This window comes from Agelaius phoeniceus, chromosome 3 (genome assembly GCF_051311805.1).
Source record: "Agelaius phoeniceus isolate bAgePho1 chromosome 3, bAgePho1.hap1, whole genome shotgun sequence".
Lineage (NCBI taxonomy): Eukaryota > Metazoa > Chordata > Aves > Passeriformes > Icteridae > Agelaius > Agelaius phoeniceus.
In genome coordinates, this window is record NC_135267.1 from 52858944 (window position 1) to 52875549 (window position 16606).

Sequence of the window (16606 nt, forward strand, 5' to 3'; positions counted from 1 at the left end):
ATACTAAAACCGGAATGAGTTATTAATCTGAAAACAGGCCACAATGGCATTTGCACTAGGAAAATAAAATGATGAAAAATCTTGCCTCGTGAAGATGGCAGAGGTGAATTTGACATATAGAGTGAGCTGCTTCTGATTCCCAAAAATAGTGGTTCTTCTCTTAAGAGATTGTACCCTGCATTTTCAGAGTGATTTTATACCACCAAGGAATTAAAAAAAGGTCAAATCCATGAACCATACAGAGAGCACTAAAATGATGTTATTCTTTAAGACTGTGGGTTTTTTCTCTTTACATATTTCAAATAATTGCTTTGAATTTTTTTAAGAGCTCAATAAATTAAATATAACCCACCTACACCGTAATGACATAAAAATATGACAGAAACATAACATAGTAGAAATTCATCTTGTTAATGTATCTCATCATATTGTCTAAAAGCAGCAGCAGTATAAAAGATAAATTTAGGGCGTGTTAAACATTGAATGGTTCAACAGATATTGCATGCATATGCCAAAAGAACATATATTCTTCTCTATTTGTGATATATATATTTTAGTGCATGCTGTTGAAACATTTGTAGAAGTTCCAATATACTTTTGTCAGATTGAAAACTTTACTGTGTGGACTTTTCCCTGGGAATTTTGTTACATTAGAAAAAAAAATAAAATCAGGATATCCAGCTGGTATTTCAGCAGTAGCTAATGAAACAGGCATCAAGCATACAACCAAACTGTTAAAGAGCACCAGTGTAGTCAGTAACTCTTCCTGCTATCTTCTTGTCAGGAAAAAATAATACAGAAATACTATTTTTTTTTCCAGTTTTGAAGTAATTTGTTTTGTTCAATTATTCTGTCCATTGCACTAACACAGGGTGTCAGTTATGTTTCTTGGTTAATTACTGCTTCAGAATGGGGAAGTGGTTAGCCCATGTGCTTGATCCAGAGAGATGATGTAGCAATAAGTGATTTTTTTTTTCCAGTGACAGAACAATAAGTATCTTTCAAAAGCTGCTGTGGTAAATACTTTCTATGGCCTTTCCAGAAATGCTGCTTCTTTCAATTTTTGGAAATCTTTCTCAGGACTGATTTAAACACAACTTTAACTACCAAGCAGAACTTGTTCATTTGAAAGCTCCCAGAGCTGTGAGTCTGTATTTTCTCTGCAAAATACTATACTTGAAATCACTACAGATTCTTTAACTTTTCTCCCTCTGAAGCGAACAGGAATTATATATTCTGGTTTTCAAGACAAATCAGCAGAATATCTCTGCAGCTCCATACAGACACCTGAGATGATCTCATGGTTTTCTAACCATGCTGCATGGTTTGCAGCAGGAAAGAATTAATTTTTTGGTCACCATTACACTGGAAGTAGATAAATGCAGATGTAGAAACAGAAGTCACTCCACAGCAGTACACTGCTATAAGTATGTAATAAAGCTGCCTTTTTGCCATGCCCATCTTGACCTTTTTCATTGCTGTCACTCTCTTCTTTTTCCTCCCCCCAGTAACTTCCTTTGGATTCATGCACAGAAATCAATCTCTACTGTTAATGTTCTCTCCACATCTACATTCAACTGTTTGTGCATATGTGAATTTCAAGAGTCTGACTTTCATAAAATTCTGCTAGTAATGTGCATTAGCAATCCATTAGCCTTAATCATCTGTTTAGCCCAATATGGGTTTCCATTAGCACCCTTATGGAAACTAAAATGGAAAAATGATTTGCTCATGAAAGACAGAAAAGGAAAGATTCAGAGAGATGAATTCTTTCATGATCTGTACATCTCTCTGATCAGCCAGCTGGAAAGGCATGGTCATTGAAAAAGTTGGATTGCAGACTGCTGACGTTGTTTTCCCACAGGACTCTGTAGGTGTTTCATTCTCTGATTCCAAAATGAATTTTTGTAGATACTCATGACATGAGTGCATTATTATTAACACATCAGCCACTAGTTAATTCTCTAAATTCTTTCATAGTTAATCACCAAGTAAGTTATGATGGTTGAAGGTGAATCAGAAATTTCCTGTAAGAGAAGAATTTACCAGTCTTTCAAAGGGCTTGGATATTTTTGCCTTTTCATGCTCAGACAGTGCTTTTTCCCCTTTAATTTCTTAAGTATTTTTTCTTCTCTGTATTCTTATTACTGTTTTCTGTGCAGGCTATAACTCTCCATGATATTGCAGGCTATTTGTAAGGAGAAAGATTGCAGGGTTGTAACATGAAATTGTCAAGGATCTACTGGTACTAGTGTTTTGCCCTCCTTTAAGTCATTCTGTTTTCTCTCATTTGGCTTTCATTAGAGAACATCTCTACTGTAGTCTACAACTAAGAGTCAAGAAAATTGCACTTGAGGTTTGGATGTACCATAGGCCTCATGACTGACCATATTATCTAATGCCCTGTGTGGCTGTTTATGAATCTCTGAGAGAAAGAAATAATTTTTGTCCAAATTTAGTTAATTTTGAGATGTATAAATTAAAATGCAGACAAAACCTTGATGTTTTAACTAGCAATTTTCAGCCACTTTGTTGAATGTATTATTCTCTGTGTAAGAAGAAACATGCCATATAAGAAGATGACACTTTATAGAATACTGAGTAAATACAAAATATTAAAAAAAAACAGGAAATGTAGGCAACTTACTACATGGTTTTATTTATCTCATTTCTCTAATTTTTAGTTTTTCCTCTTCAGTGAGGATAGATTAAGGTAATTATGTAGTCAGTTCTGGTATGGCTTCAAAGAGTAATACCAAACATTAGCATCATGATAAGAATGTCTGGAAAGGGATTGCTAGTTTGCTAGAAGAAATAAAAGTAGATGCTTCTTGGCCATTAGGCTTTAGTTCCAAGGGAGGGAGTACTATGTAGGTCACGATGATAAAAACTTTGTCATCTATCTGTGGGTTGCTCTGGGTGTGTTTGCATTTGGATATCTTTCACTCCTTGGGGTTTTTTGATGCATACCTTATGAAATTAATAGCATAATCTAACATACATCAATTTAATAGCATGATTAAGCATACATTCTTGCCTTTATCTCTGTGGGGAAGTTGGAACTCACTGGAAATTTTACACAGACAATGCCAAAATAAAGCAGCTTATGCTGGTAGAAACAACAGCAATCTTTTCTCTTTTTAATTTTTTTTCCATGTGAAATTACGGGTACTGAAATAACATTTCAGCAATAAAACATAAAAGTGATACACGGTGGGAGATCATTAAAAAGTATCCTGTCACTTGAATCAGACCACGTATTGTAATGCAGATTATATTGATTTGCTGCAAGTTTCACATTAAAACTAGACTTTCTGTCAACTGAGCACAACTACTAAAACTCTTTGAATTACAGTGGCAAGCAGCAGGGTAGTTGGTACAACGTCTCTCTTACCAAAACTTGAGATTATAAGGATATTAGCAGGAGGTTTTCAGACTTTTTTCTGAAAGCTTGATAAATTATTAACCAAGTCTGTTTCTACTATTTGCACTATTGCTGCTGGATAGTATTCTTAAAAGGAACAGTGAGGTGCTGTGCTTTTATTTTTGTTGTAAAGTAGAATATTATTCATGTTTTTCTTTTCAAAGATTAAGAGATATTATCTCAGGTAGAGGCAAGATTCCCTTTCCCAAGATCTAAATTCAAATCTTCCATGTTATGGTTCCCTGCGATTACCAAGGCTGTAAGAACATTCCTTGTTGCTTTTTGAAAATGTCCTAACTTTAACAACTTTCCCTTTGGTAGATGCTGAATCCCACAGCCTTGAAGGATTTGAGCAAGAATAGGAAAAGCTGTTACACAAGGCTAGGGCTGTAGATGAGGCTGCTGGAAATATTCTTTCAAATCATCTGCTGTGACATTTGAAAGTACCAAATGCAATAATGAACTTTTCAAAGTTAGTCTGATTCGTCTGAGTCATGTAAAATATAGATTTCCTCCCCTTTAGGTGCAGTGATTCCTAATGTATGAACTGAAACTCATGGAAGTACAGCCCATCCCTTTTTTTCATGAGTCAGAAAAGGTTTTGGGAACATCTATGGTGGTTAATGTCCTGCTTTGGGGAGCTGAGGGACAAATAGCTAAATAAATCTACTTCTGAAAAAGGCAAGTAGCAAGACGCCATCTTGCTACTTTTCAGTTATATTAAGGTTTCTTTAGGTTGCCCAGCTAGCATAGAGGAACCTGATGGTCACAGAAACAATCTCTGTGTGTAGCAAGAAGTAGCCTTGAGCCAGAGCAGAGTGCAGTACTGTGTGAATCTGCTTACAGCCCCTGAAGTGTGAGCTACATCAAAGGCTTAGCTTGGGGAAGCAGAGACAATTAAAGAGAGAATGAATCAAGGGCTGTACTGAGCACCACTTTGGCAGCCTTTGGCATGGAGAGGTCAGTTGTTGAGGACCACAGGAAGCAGAGATTCAGGCAGAGCAGGCACAACCCCCACTGACTTTTGCTGCTGAGGACACGATCTCAGCCTGTGTGAGAGTGCTGGAGTACAAAGTACTGGTGATTCAAGGCTCATCTTGTCTCGTCAGCTCTTCCTCTGTCACAAAAATCACATATCTGAGAGCTGGGACCAGGAAATTGAAAAAGACCTGAATTTCTCAGTAGCTGCTGGTGATACCTTTGAGGATCAACTCTACCACTAAAAACTACTGTACGTTTTCATCAGTTTTCAAAGAAATTCCATTGAGTTTCTGCTTTGCCTTGATGTATCATTTCAGATCTGTCGCATTCTGTTTCACATTAGATCTGGCTTTGATAATATTATTTCAGCATTACTTTTCCTGAATTTTCAACTAAAGAAAAGGAATGTGTTGTGATTTCATTTTTTTTTTTGCTTGATTTCATACTCTAGAGCAGGCTTGTTATGTATTTGTGTTCTTGCTGTTACTGAGTTTAACCCTAATAGAAGAGTAGCCTTTCAGGCTACATGTCCCTATAGGAGAAGATATGCAACATGAACAACTGCTGTCCTTCCCTAGCATTACTTTCTTAGCATACTTACCTTCCATCTCAAGGAGTTCTATTTAATACGGTGAATGGCTCTTTCTCAAAGATGTGTTTCATCCTGGGCAATTTTGCTATGCCTGTTGTGACTGTATGAAGTTGTAGAGATGAGATTTTTCTTCTGGTATATTCTCAACTGGGTTTGGGACCCTGTTTGCTATCTTCTGTCAAATAAACTTATATATAGGAAACATGATGCAGGCAGTTTAAATCATCCTGCAGCCTTAAGTACCTATTTCTGTCAGTTCCTGTCAAAATTCTACCTTTTGTGATTTTGGAAGGATTTTTCATACTAAAAATGTAGCTGAGCTCTACCCCCATATTTTGCCAAACCTTCAGCTGAATGTGTATTGCTTTATGCTTACATGGTGATTTTGCATAATTTTGTGGATTTCTAAAGAGAAGGAGGGGAGATTTCTGTATAGGTTACTGAACACTAAAAAGTGTTGAAATTGAAAGACAGTTCAAAAGGATTACAGGAAATGCATAATCTAAATTCCAGACCTTAATGTAGGAGGTTTGTTCTTTAATGGGGTAGGTTTTTTATGACTATAATGACATCCATGAGGTTAGGTATTTTATAAGTCATTTCACCTGAAGAGCCTTTCCTTTTAGGTAATGCAGTTTCCTGCAAACACAAAGAGGGGAGAATTAATACTATTTAAAAATATTTTTTTATTTCAACTTGTCTTCTCCTATGTGATATTCTGTATCTCTCTTTCACATTGGTTTTATTTTCTCTGATGTTCAAAATTGCTAAATAAATGTTGTAGCTCTTGCCTGGTTTTAGTATGTTGGTGTCTTTTCCAAATGTCGGATTTTCAGCACACTATGGGATCATGCCAAAAGTAATCATTGCCTTTTTCAGTGTTAAGATTGCAGATTTGAATTAATTGCTGTTATGTTATTTATTACAGTCTTTTGGAAGACTTAGTAATATATTTGTATCATGTCATAGCACTTCTGGAGTAGAGCTAAATTAATGGCAAATTTGTGGCAGAGAGCTAACTGGCAAGAGGTCTAGCTGTCAGGAGAAACCACTGAAGGTATCAGTCTGAGTTACAGCTTGGTGTGGATTGTTCAATATGGAGTTCATACACAGCAGGCTTATATGTGCCAGTACCACAAGTGATGTTAGGGGGTTTTTGTTCAGTAATTTTTTGATGTTCAAAATGAGCAACTTGATCTGTACAGTTACAAGTTATAAATTATTTTTTTAATCAATGTAATATGTGTTTCAAGCTCTCACCCCTGATAGCACTGAACAGTATTGAGAAAGAAGCTCATATTTTATATTCAGGTTTTCCTGCACTATATTTCTATCAGCTGGGTTCACACTTCCCATCTTTTCAGACGTGTAAACAGAGATTCTTTTCACCTGCCAAATTCTAGAAGCTAATCATCTCATCCCAAGAGGCTCACTCACTTCTTTTACCCAATGGAGAGAAGCAGCTACATCAAGTAATGGCAAGCATCTCATGTCCTTGTGATGAAATGTAACGTATTTCATATGTGCCTGCTTCTCTCATTGAGTAAAGATTAATTAGACTAGAGCTCAGCTAGTCTTAGGTAACCTATCATTGTTTAATTTAGGCACAACCATTGTATTCTTGATCCCTACTTCCAAGCTCATAATTTGTCACTGAATGTTTTTAGAAGAGTTGAACCAAATTGCAGGAATTATTATTAAAATCAGTGTTTGACCAATCTTGAAATTGCAAGAACTTCACCATATTACTATAAGATCATGCTACTAAAGTGAGAGAACTGAAAGGAGGGGTTAAAGGAAAACCGAAACACTTAATGTGGGTTAGCTGTTGGAACACCTTAGATTCAAAAGAGATGTATTGGATTCACCCAATAAGAAAGAAGAATGAGAACCATCCTGCATGATATAATGGTCATGCATGATGACCAATATCTTACTTATTAGTTATCCTCTAATAAAAGATTCTGAAAGAGATTTTGTCCTTCTTTTTTTCTTTCAGGGAGCTAACTGTCAAAGCATGTGAAGATAGAGAGCTTTGTCAAAAGATTTGTTACCAAACAGTAGTTTTGCTCATGTGTTGGCCTCCAAAATATTTCTCATTAATAAAGTGAAGTATAAAACTTAACAGCTGAGGGTGGAAGCACTAAAGCTCTCTACAAATGAAACCTATACTGAGAAAGAAATTAAGCAGTTTGTTGTAGACTTGTACATATTTTGAAAAGGTGGAGGTATGATAAGTGTGAAGGTCACAGTATGTTTCCTAAATTATTCTGACAGTTAAAAATGATGGACCCTAAGAAACTCAGGCTTGCTTATTTGTTGACTAGCTAAGCTGAGGATGTTCTTTTACTTGGGAGTCATAAAACAATGTGCACATTGATAAATGGGTAGTGCATTTTCACAGTTGCTTTCTATAAATAAACAAGCAAAGTCATGTTAAAATATGGCAACAGCATCACCAAAGTTTTACAATGACTTTTTTTTCCACGTTCCTTAGCTCTTTTCTTTCAGTAATTGCATACCACATTGCTTAGTTATATGGAGAGGAAAATCTTTGTTTCTTTTATATCTTGAGTAGACATAATTTCATTTGATATTCCACCTTCCTGTAAGGTTGGCTTTCTAGCAGTAACCCAAGGAAGCTTTCCTACTTCTGTCATACTGGAGTTCCTTCTTCAGCTTTTTTCCATGTAGAAAATACTTTTAATATTGTCAGAAACCCAACTGCAAAAAATGCTCTCACCTTCAATTCAGAAAAAAAAAAAACCAACAAAAACCAAACCTGCACTCTAACAAACAACACCCAAAGAACAAATCTAAAATATCAACTGAGCAAAACCGTAGAAAACCATTGATGTTTAAAAGGTTTTCATGTCATAACTTCTGGATTGCTTGTCAAGAGACTGGCATGTTCTACTGGGGATTTCAGTAGGCAGCTACAGCCAAAAATTTCATTGACAGCCAAAGAATCAATCTTGTCAGCTTCATTTGTGTTTAGAAGGAGTTGATGTAGAAGATGTCTGTGCAAGCTTAGGGAATTCTACAACCTTCCTTGTTTGTTATCTACCATGCAAATACTTTGTAGTTCATCTTCCCTGTCTTGCCAGTGTTGCATTTTTGGTGTCAGTAGCAAGGTCAACCCGAATTGAAAATTCAACACAAAAATGTGGGAACAAAAGCATAAGAATTCCTGCCTAGCAAAACAATCCAGCATAAGCATATTGGCAGGCTCTGCATGACATGAGTTGGGATGAAGCTTCATGCAAGGCTGAAGTATGTCTCGTTTGGTGAGTGGCAGTAGGGCTTTATCGTCTCAGTTGCTGAAAGTGTTTTGAAGTACAGCCTTATTCATAAAAGCAATACTAATGTTTTGTGACAAATTTGGAGTTGATTAAATGTTTATTTACTTTTCAGGACACACAAAGAAGCTGTGTAAGTGGCTATTATTTATCCCAAAGGTCTCAAAAGGTACAGCAATCACAGGAAAGCAAAAAACAAGAAAATGCTAGATGAAAAAGGCAGAGGCAGTTTCAGCCTTCCTCTAGTATTTCCTATCCTTCCTTTCGTTCCTCTGTTGCTTTCTTTTTTTAGCCTCTTTTCAGCAATATCTGTACACTCATACCTGGTAATTTCTAGCAGTATTTCCTCATTCTTTTGCTTTCAATAGCCCTGTTTCAGTTCAGAGAGTACAGATTGCTTAGTTTTGGGATGGAACTTCAAGCATGACAACTGGCAGAATTTAAACTCTATCATTGAACTGCCTCCTTTATGAAGTATATCACCTATAAAAGAGCTAAAGAATATATGAGAGGGTACTGATTATTATTATTATTTATTCACTTGGTTTATTATTTCATAGGCACCCTTCTGTGCCATTCAGAAAGCAGCTGTCAGACTAAATAAAAATACATGATAAGGAAGCCCTCATCTTTTTAATTGATATTAATCTAGTTGCATCCAGCCATAAAATGCTCACCATTGATGATATGGCAAATAATGTGACTGCAATTAGTTAGCAATTCAATGTGCCTTTCAGAAAACAGTCTCCAAACCTTCCTGAAAATAACACCCTTCTGCCAAAATGATTTTTTTTTTGAGACATGTGCAACTACTAGGTTTTAGAGTCTCTTCAGATCTGAATTCTGAAAATTTTTTATGCTCTTTCTGAAGTTAATGCAGAAGCCTTGGTGGGTGAGGCAACGGATGCTGTTTTCAAGGGGAAATAAATAAGAGTGAATATAGATAAATATCCTAGCTTATAGAAGCTCTTCTGAAAACATTACTGAGGGGAATGTTTACACCCTTTGTTTTTAGCTTTTGCCAGTCTGACAAATGGATTGTCCTGAAGAGTGGTATTCACTGTAGAACTAAATAAATTGTTTCACGTTATTTTAAATGTTCCCACGTATATTGTAATGTTCCCATAATTTTAATGTAGTCTTCTGTTTGTGTTTCTATATTTTTTTTTTTTTTTAGTATTTTGTGATAAAAAGGAACATTTTATTACAATTATTCACTAAATTTTAAGCCACAAATGGTAATCACGCCATTACTGTACCACATGACATACTTAAGTGATTTTGGAGCATCCTTTGGTAAAGTCTTCTTCTCTGCTTCTGGCTACAGATGTCAGATTGACTGTTCAGGTTATTCTTCCAGCACTAGATCCATTACAGTCAGGATTTAAGTGTCCTCAGCCACTTTGCAACCCTACAGAAATGATTTGATCTGGATGAACACAGATTATTTGCTGCATGTTTTGCTATATTCAGGTAGAAAAAAAACAAACCCTAAAATATAGCAACAAAGCTAAGATTAAAAGCTACAGCTGAGAAGAGCACTGAGGTAAGTGGAGTGTGACTACCTCCAGTTAGCTTTCTTCTGTTTCCCCACCAACCCACCACCTACCTTTCTGTGGTGCAAACAGCCTTGTCATTGCTGTTGACATGATAAGCAACAGTTTATCATTTCCAACCTGGTGCATCTGGATTTAGATTGTTGGATGACTATCATTACCCTTATTCCTTTTTTTTTCTCACCTGAGTCACTTTGACTGGTGGGAACCATAGTGAAACATGAAGGCAAAGCTGTCATTCACCTGTTGTGGCAGCAGATGGGCCCCTCCCAAGCTCTTACTGAAGGGTCAAATGAAATTGTTCCCTTTCTAATTTTTATTTTACTGTGCTTGAGGTACCAGTGGGAAATGAGACATTCCACAAAATGACTCAGACACACAGTTCTCAATGTGTGTAAAGATCAGTCCCAGTTTTACAGCTGGTTCCCTATCTCCCATCAGGTTCTAACAGACCAGCAGCAGGATGCGGCTGATTCACCTGGTGGGTAAGAGCCTGATACATTTTAGGCTGGTATAGGAGCTTGGCTTCTGGTTATCTCATGGCTTTTGTGCATGTTCAAGGTACCTGCGTTGTCCAGTATGCTTCAGGGGCACTCTGGTGCTTGAAGTAACCCCAGATATTTTGTTGCTGCATTGACTGGGGTACTTGAAAGTATGCTTAATTACTGATTTTGCCTTGACTGAAGACCATTTCTTCTCTACTCTCATAAGGGGGAAATACCATTTGATTACTGCTTAATCTCAGTTAATTTATGTGGTGGTATATCTCTACTATAAAAGATTTGGAATTTTTACTGGGAAACTCTAGTCTTTTTTCATCAATAAGCTTTTGCAGCAGAGTGAATATATTTTCATATTCCCACTACCCTCTAAGATTTCTTGGGCTCCTGGTTTCTGGTACCTCTACAATCATGTAATGTTGTTCTGTTGAATCAACTAAAGATGGTTTAGTCTATGTATTTCTTCTAAGTTCTCATTAACTTAATTGTGGTTGTGCACATAAGAGAATATAAGGCTTCCCTTGATTTGCTAAATTTATATTTATGGAGAAGTGAATGACCTTTATTAATGTGGTACTATTGCACATTTTTCCTTTTCAAGAAGTTTCTTTGAAAGTAAAGTTGCAGGTGTAGTATATTACTGTGACTAGGCATAATGAGATATCACTTAAGGAAAAAATTATTTTTAGTTGTCACCTACTGGTCCCTACCTTTAGTGTAAGTACTCTCTATGGAATAACATGAGAATATTTTTGAGCAAAACCATAGAAATTTTTTAATATCTTTGCCTAAAGGCTATTTCTATTAGGTATATCAAAATTACGTGTAATTTATAGAAGCTAGCTTCTCTCTTTAATAACTATTTTTGCCTATAGGATTTTCAGCACTTTTACATACTTCTTAAATTTATTGATTCATTTGATCAATCCTGATCAATTCCTCTGAATCCTCTGGAAGTCAGAGATAATTAAAAATATTTGAAAGTGTTTGTTTACTTCAGTGATCTTTTGAACTGTAGAATGAATACAGTGCTTATGCAAGAAAAAAAATCTGATTATGAATCTAATGAGGATTAAGTGCTTCTAAAAGGCAAGTAATGGATAGCCACAGTATGACTTCTTAACAACAATGGATAAGTGTAACCAACAGCTTCATTTCTGTGAGTTTTCAACTGTTGAAAGCAATGAGATATTTTCCATCTTTTGTGTAATACAGTGTCCTTGGGTGGAAAAAAGAAAATATGGAAATGGAAGATATTTTAAATCTAAAAGCATGAGCTTTCACTAGGTCAGTGAAACTGTAGCACAAAATTGACTGTAGTGACTTCATATAGAGTGCATTTAAGGGCTCAAAAGTGTGAAACTTTGCTGCTTTTATTTTTTTCCCTTGAGATGTAAATAAAAGCTGTTTGCTAATTCATTTGGGCATTGTTTTTTCATTGGTTTTGAAACATTTGGATGTTTTGTTTGGGTTCTTTTGAGTATATTGGGGGAGTATGGGTGGGGAGAGTTGGGTTTTTTTCCTCTGTAGGAATAGGTAATAGATGTAAAAGAGTATTGTTTATTTTGTAAAGCAGAGCTCCTTCCATGTCCTGCATGGCCCTTAGTGTCCATTCAATGATCAATAGATCACATTCTTTGTGATCATTGTGTTACCAATTTGGATTAAGAATGTGAGAAAAAAAGCTACAATGTAAGATTTACATTAGAATGTTTCCTTTTCTGCTAATTTCCCAAGTTTGCATAGATGAAAAAATCTCTTTCTGAGGATAAGTGAAAGGACCAGAATGTTGATTTTATTGGAGTAACTGCTCTGGTTGAAGACAAATGTATTTGATTTTTTCTTTTTTTTGACTTGAGTAATGTGTATTTATTTTAGATTTATTTGACACTTTAAAGAGCACCCATCCAGGGTTAGAAATGCCTTTGACATTTGTGGAAAATACAACTGTATTCTAGGCAATTGTTAATTTTTTTTTCCATAATTATAGAGGCTAGGACTCAGCAAAGCATGTATATAACTAAAACCACACACTTAAATGCTCTGATGAATAGGCCAGCTCAGCTATGTCATGGTGGTGAGGAAGAATGAAATGGAAAGGTCATGGTCTCTTCTCTGTTTGAGTCAATTTGCCTGGGCAAAGACACCAGAAATTGGATACATTTTGCTATGTTGATGTGGGGCTAGCAGAGCCAGATTTTCCTTGACTCTCTCAGAACTTCATCAGAGAGATGTGAAATGACACATGGCAGAAACACATCAGCCTGCAGCACGTCCTGGGACGCTGTGGTATCTGGGGAAAATGAGAGAACAGAAGGAGGAAAAGACCTAATGTGATTTGTGAGAGCTAAGGAGCTGAGCCTGATCAGGGAGTGGCAAAGGCTATCCTTACCTTAAGCATTGCTCAAACAAATGCGGAGTTGGACTATTCAAAGGTAACAAAATGTGTGTCACTTTTTTTTTTCCCCTGGTTGATTTATTGGGAAGAGATTCTTCACTCCAGTTAAATTGATGGATTCTTGAGACCAGTTTACTGCTTCAAGAGCCTTTGTTCCAGTAGTCTTACTTAGATGAATGGCCCAATAAAAAAAGGGGAGGAAAAAGTTTCCCAGTAATATTCCCTGTAGATCTTGGATTTTCTTAGTGACCTACATATCTTTTTCCACTACTTTATGCTTTTATTATATATATATATATATATATATATATATAAACATGGGAATTCAGGCCTCCTCCTAAATAAGAAACAAAAGAGTAAATGTACTAAGTGTCATGTTGCAGCTGTGTGAGGGATTAAAGTGAGGTGTAGGATCACCTAAATTACAATTTTTAAGGAGAAAAACACAAGTAGCACTGTTTTAAGTTGCAGCTTAAAACAGTGACCTGAAGCTCTTAAAACTAGCAGCTCTGTATTCACTTCAATCTTTAGATTATGAAAAGCACATGTCTGAATTGTCAGTAACAATCACTAAATAAAGCTTGTCATCTGAAAGTGAGGAATCCACAGATGAATCTCACACTTGTAAAGTAATGAAGCCTTCCACCATATGCTGTCCAAACAGGTGTTGGGTCCCAGCTCTGACCACTTTTAGTCTAGGGGAGGCTAGGGCTTGAAGCAGATGGCTTCTGCTGAATAACTGAACTGAGCACAGGATGTGTCGCAGTGACCCCAAGACTACAGATAAATATGCATCCATGTGGGAGGCTGACATTTGGTTTGGTGCCTCTAACCAGTCTCTGTAGAAAAATAAATAGCTTTGCAATTAAAGAAGGGAAAAGAAAAAGAGACTATAGGATTATGTTCTCATTTTGTTGAGAAATTTTTAGGTCACAGAATCATACAGTAGAGCTGTAGTCCTCCTTGACAGAAAGGAACCCTTTTCAATTTTGTAACTTCTTGAAAGTATGTTTTTAGTATAAAGTTTTACAGGCTTTCAATAATATATTCAGCTTTAGCCCTTTCAAGGAGGAGAAAATAGTGCAGGCTATCCTCAGTTTATAACATTTTGCAAAAGAAAGAAGAGCCAAAAGAAAGACGTGCCTGTTGGGGATCCTTAATACTATTTTCTGTGGGAATTTAATGACTGAAGATTGCATCAGAGCTGATCAGTTCCTGTTGTGTAATTCTACCTACCCTACGTGTGTGCAGAAACATAACTGGATATTGAAATTCCAGCATGATTCCTAGAAGCTCATTGAAATGAAAGTAACCAATACCTCTAAAATGATAGTGCAAGTAGTTTGTGTTGTTCTGTCACATTGCCAGGAATGTTTCTTAGGAATTAACATAGTGTGCACCACTATGGACTGAAGCAGACAATAAGGATATATTACTAAGTATTGGAAACAATAAAATGAGAAATTAAAAAAACTATATTGCCTTTAATGTTTTCTTAGAACAAAGATTTTGATAAGGGACAGCCACAAGTAATATTGAGGTTTGGTCATCATCTACTCATCCAACAAATGTAATATAAGAAAGGATTTGAGAAATGGGACTCGGAGCCCTTCAAAGCTTCTATAGCTAGAGAAAAATATGAATGAAAAATAATTATTTGATCTTCTAAAAAACAGAAGTGCATTAAAAATAGTAATGTCCAAAATTGGGATAAAAATTCGAAATTTTTTAGTCTTTTCCACAATATTAGAGTGTTCTTGGTTTGAAATAGAATTAAATCATTCTGTAATATTGTTTCAGTTTTGTGTATTATTGCATTGCTATAGATAAATTCCCCCACCTGCCAAATGGTATTTTTTTTAAATCAAAAATTGAACTTTTCAGTCTAAGAAATTAGAAATGAGATTCTTAGTTATTTTCTGGGGTTTTGAATGTCAAAAGCTGTCTTCAAAAAAACACCCCTTTTCTTTGAAATAAAGTGTTTTATAAAGATATTGTGTAGCACCTAGCTAGATTTGTGAACTTTAGTGTTTTGGAATAAAGCTTTTCTATCTTCATCTTAAAGGACACAGTAGACTGGCTTTATCAGGAAACTCTGCCTCGGGTATTAGTACAACACTTTAATTTGTTAGAAAGCTTAAGGGAACAGGTAACAACTCAAGCAAAGAATCTGAGATGCAGAGAAGTAAATACTGTATACCAAGAAACAAATTCTGAAAATGAATAAGAGATACAAAATTTCTAGTACAAGAATTCTTATCTCCAGGCTTTTTCAGTTCAATAAATATAGACAGATGCAGCTTCAATAGTATTGATATTAAAAAATGAAGACAACTGTATTCAAGTACACTGAAAGCCTGAAAGTCATTCCCCTCCTTAAAGAAGATATTGACAAGCAGGAAGAAAAGCCTGTAGTTTTTTAAAATACCTTGAAATGTTGAGGAGACTCCAGGCACTGCACTTCCATTGTTCATTTAATGAAATAAGCTTTTGCCTACACATCCATTAGAACATAAAATAGAAATAACATCTTAATTGTTAGGCAGAGTACTAAATAGCATAGTAGAAGCTGGAACAAAGTGAGAGGTTGACTTAGAAGTTTCATGCTTATGTCAACGTTTATTGCCACATGGGGTATATTAACACAAAACTGTTTCCTAGCAGTGTTTCTGCTTGCGTTATTTTTTACTCTTTTTCTTCATCTGCTTGGTTCTGGGTTTTTGTTGTTTTTTTTTTTTTTTCTGGCAGTGGTGTAAGTACTCTTGTAATGCTGCATCACTTTCCTACTGACATTATCTGCTGTTGGAAGTTCGTATGTTGGGAATTATGCATGTTTTCAAGGAATCACATTGTACACTATTTAGATGTAGATGTAAGCTAATCCCTCCCTGAAAACCTAGCTCTTTAGGTCCCTGAAATAGTCGGTATAACAGACAGCTGCAAGTCCTCCAGAGAGGTACCTATGTGGAAAAAGGAGAGTAGAATTAGGCCATTTAATTATATAGAATTGATAGTGGCTACTACCTAACTTTTTGCAAGGAGTGTGTTTGTGAAAGTTGCTAAATGGGAAAGTAACTGAGCTCAAGCAGAGGAAGACATTTATAATGAACAGTCTGAAGTGATATGCATGTTTTCTCTGTTTTCTGACAACTTAGTCTCAGTTGATTCTTTCATGGAGATCTGGCTACATCTGTTCTTTCAAGTGAACAACCCAAAACCACTAAAGGTAAAAAGCTCTTGAAACAGAGAACATTCAAGGCTTATTGATCAAGATGAATTAAAATAAAAGGTTTGACAGCAGATATCTCTTACCCCTTGCAGCCTGCTGTGATTGTTGAGTGAATTCTGTCCTGCTGTGATTCCAGCAACTTTCACCACCTCTCTGAGGAGCAGTGATTTCTGCATTGCCTCTTCTGAACCTCTGGGAAACCTCTGTGCATCTTTTTTATCATCAGCTCTGCGGTTTGGCTTTGAGCCTGTTACTTTGTTTTAGGAGCCTCTTAATCGTCATTTTTGCTGGATGCTCCTAGTTTACTCTGTATTCTGCCTGCTTTATGCTGCAGTCAAACACATCCACTTCAGGATGATCATCTACTCCCATCTGAGAGGCCCCACACCCCTTCTCAGCAGAAAACATGCAGTGTACATGCTGCAACTGGCAAATGCATAAATCAGGACGGGTGGCTTTAATCAGCCTCCCACTGGCCACCTCAGCAATGGGTTAACATGACAGCACTGCAGGCAGCTGCACTGTCAGTTTGAGAAGCCAGGTGGTACCAGGAGTCAGAATGGTTGTGAGGAGAACTCTTCAGTGGAATTACAGCCTCTTGTTCAGCCCAGAATTTAAGAAGAGGTG

At 36.3% G+C, this 16606-nt stretch overlaps 1 protein-coding gene across 3 annotated transcripts in view; it reads left to right on the top strand.

The window, feature by feature from the left end:
* The window catches only part of NKAIN2 (sodium/potassium transporting ATPase interacting 2), a 518775-nt gene that overhangs the window by 46227 nt on the left and 455942 nt on the right, over positions 1-16606 (top strand). The gene's annotated exons all lie outside the window — the stretch shown is intronic.